We start from the raw sequence: 3,775 nt of genomic DNA, 5'->3' as shown, positions 1-3,775 counted from the left end.
ATGTGGAATTTGTAAGAAAATCATTTCTTCTGAAACACCACCTTAGTACCCATTTACGAATACACGCAGACGAGAAGAATTTCACATGTGGAGTTTGTGATAAGTCATTCCGATTTAAAAGTAATCTTAAAAGTCATTTGAAAATTCACACTGGCAAAAAGAACAATGTATGTGGGGTTTGTCAAAAAAACTTTTATGAAATTTGTGATCTCAGAAAACATATGGAGATTCACATTGGAACTTAGCAATATAAATGTGATCTATGTGGTAAATCATTTGCTCAGAATTCTGGACTTAGCATGCACATGAACATTCACATGGGTATCAAGAGACATAAATGTGAAATATGTGAAAAAATGTTTTTGGACAGCAGTAAACTTAAAAGACATATGACAATTCACACTGGCGATAAAATGTCTAAGTGTGAAATATGTGACAAATCATATTCTCGAAGTGATTCCCTTAATTAAAAGGCATATGCTGAGTCACACTGGTCATTAAATTTATACTTCTAAGATATATTAATATAGTAGATAGACTCAGTGATGTAACCTGTTGTAATTCCAGTGATAAATAATTAATCAACGACGCTGATTGGAGACGCATTCAATGACAATATACATTGGTTACAAGAATTGCTCATACAATTACATTTATTTCTCTCGTTTTTTATTATTATCAAGGATCCTTTGTATATATGTATTGTTTTATGTTGTGTCTCTTTTGTTGTAATGAAGCTATTGTTAGTGGAAACATAAATTGTTGCAGATGTTGTTAAGATGTTTGTATAATTCTTAAATTTATTTATCAGTGGTCTTTACTATAATATGTTTTTTCGGTCACTGTGGACAGCGCAGCTGTATTTCAGCTGTCGATGCGTAAGACTGGTCAATACATAAGGGTATTTGACCATTCGAGGTACTATAGGTTTACTGCACACAGACGCCCACCCACCCCTCCCTCGTTTTGGGATTACATTAAGATTGTATATGTTATGCTGAACTTTGTAATGTCAGAATAATGTTAAAACATGTATACTTTAAGGTTAATCAACGGTATTGATTAATGTCTATCTAATATGGAAATTATCTTTGTTTTGTCTTTTTCAGAGTAAACAATTTTTTGTTGTCTTTTGATAACGTTGCAAGGATGGATGCAAGGAAGTTTGAGTGAGTTTTTTGGTTCTGACTTTGAGGTTATATATTTGTGTGTGTCAAGACATAATTCCATACAGTGCCCTGGAATTACACGGAACCTGAATTTTCGGAATGTTCGGATCGACGACATGGGACTTTTATATGAGCATATGTTATTATTGTTAAGTGCAGAGACACTTCTCACTAGTTTCCAAGTGTCGTCGATGTGTATGAATGTATATTTATATAATGTTAAATTAAAGTGAACCTGTAGTAGCCACTCCTACATAGTCTTTCTTATTTATATTTTATCCATTTAGGATATTAATTATGGAGTTTAATGATAAATTATTTATGTTTGGCTGAATGGAATGAAAAAAAAAAACAACACAATACTGTTTCTGTTCTATTTTATTTTGTGTTTTTTTTTTACTGTCATAGACTTTACATTTAGAATGGCAGTTACAGACAATTCAAGATCGTGGGGATTATTATTAGAATATATAAGGGAAAACCCTATTTTATATGCAGTGAACTGAAAATTCCAAAACCACATTACGTATTTCTTAACGTCCTGACACCAAATTATAGTCGGGCGTATTGATGTTTAAATCACTATGAATTAACGTTTTAAGTTGAACTAAATTAGTATATATAATTATATGAAACTATAGAATGGTAACCATGGTAACGGATGCAGAAAAAAATTTGTCGATCATGCCTCGTTACCGAATTTTCAACAAAATGGATGAACAAATTCTTAAAAGATTCATTTGTATGAGGTGTTATCTGAATAAAGCCGGTGATACTGAAATGATACAGTCAAATCTGCAGTAAAGACCACTTCTACCCCCCCCCTGAATCAAGATCATCATGTTACATAAAGCAATCTTTATCCGTCCATGTGCTCCGTCAAACCGAATCTCGACATTTTCAATTTTGCCGTTTTGTGCGTTCTTTTTGAATTCTGTTTCTTTTTCTCTGTTTTGAAGTACACGATTGGTATATTGCATCATGACACTTATATATGTTAAGCAATGTTTTCTTTGCAAATACATACAGCAATTTTACGACTTTCAAAATCACTCCTGGTGCACAAATCATTAGATCATATGCTATTCAATATACATTGTATCGTCAATAGCTCATACGTCACAAAGTGACATTGTGAGCTTTTGTGAACACTTGTCGTCCGGCGTCCGTCCGTGGTCCGTCCTTCGTCCGTAAATTTTAAATGACATCTCCTCATAAACCGCTGAGCCAATTTCATTCAAAATTCATAGGAATGGTCCTTTGCTGGTCACCTTTAAAAATTGTTCAAAGAATTTAATTCCATGCAGAACTCTGGTTGCAATGGCAACCGAAAAAAAAAATATCTTCTTTTAAAAAATCCAAAGAGGTAGAGCTTAGATATTTGGCATGAAACATCTTCTATTGAGTGTCTATCAAGTTTGTTCAAATAAAAGCTCTGGGTCATTGCTTTGCCTTAAATGTATATAGTATAAAAACTTTAAAAAATCTTCTTTAAAAAAACCAAAAAGAGCTAGAGCTAGAATATTTGGCATCAAACATTTTCTGATGAGTGTCTATTAAGTTTGTTCAAATAAAATCCCTAGGGTCAAAATTGCCCCGCCCCTTGGGTCATTGCTTTTCCTTATATGTATATAATAAAACCTTAAAAAAATCTTCTTTTAAAAAACCAAAAGAGCTAGAGCTACAATATTTGGCATGAAACATTGTCTGATGAGTGTCTACCAAGTTTGTTCAAATAAAATCTCTGAGGTCAAAATTGGCCCCGCCCAAGGGTCATTGATTTTCCTAAACTGTATATAGTAAAAACTTAAAAATCTTCTTTTAAAAGTTCGAAAGAGCTAGAGCTTAAATATTTGGCATGAAACATCTTCTAGTTAGTGTCTATCAAGTTTGTTCAAATAAAATCCCTGGGGTCAAAATTAGCCCCACCCTGGGGGTCGTTGATTTTCTTTATTTGTATATAGTAAAAACTTAAAAATCTTCTTTTAAAAAACCCAAAGAGGCAGAGCTTAGATATTTGGCATGAAATCATTTCTGGTGAGTGTCTACCAAGTTTGTGCAATAAAGCATTAGATCAAAATTGGCCCCGCCCCAGGGGTCATTGCTTTTCCTTACATGAATATAGTAAAAACTTTAAAAATCTTCTTTTAAAACCCAAAAGAGCTAGAGCTTACATATTTATCATGAAACATCTTCTAATGGTTGTCTTTTAAGTTGGTTAAAAAATGCCCCTGTGTTTAATTAGCCCGGCTCCAAGGGCCTATAAACAGGTGACCGATTTTAGGGCCATTTTGGCCCTCTTGTTAGCTTATCACCTGTCACAAAGTGACATGGTGAGTTTTTGTGATCGCTTTTCATCCGGCGTCAGTCCGTCTGTCCTTACAAACCCAGAGGTACTTGTGTGACTTGGAGAAAATGGGTAACAGGAAATTCTCTTTGATCTTATTCATTCCGGTTTTACTTGTATGTCTTTTTTAAGCCTTGTGCATGTTGTGTGTTTAAAAATGGCTAAAAAGAACAAAGGAAAAGCCACATAAGTACCATTTCGTAAGCACACAATGTACGTCCGTCCGTAAACTTTTACTTTAAACGACATATCCTCATAA

The sequence above is a fragment of the Ruditapes philippinarum genome, unplaced genomic scaffold (genome assembly GCF_026571515.1).
Source record: "Ruditapes philippinarum isolate M1 unplaced genomic scaffold, ASM2657151v2 ctg4175_1_1_1_1, whole genome shotgun sequence".
In the NCBI taxonomy this organism is placed as follows: Eukaryota; Metazoa; Mollusca; class Bivalvia; order Venerida; family Veneridae; genus Ruditapes; species Ruditapes philippinarum.
The sequence above is the reverse complement of the archived record's forward strand: the minus strand, read 5'-3'. Positions refer to the sequence as shown.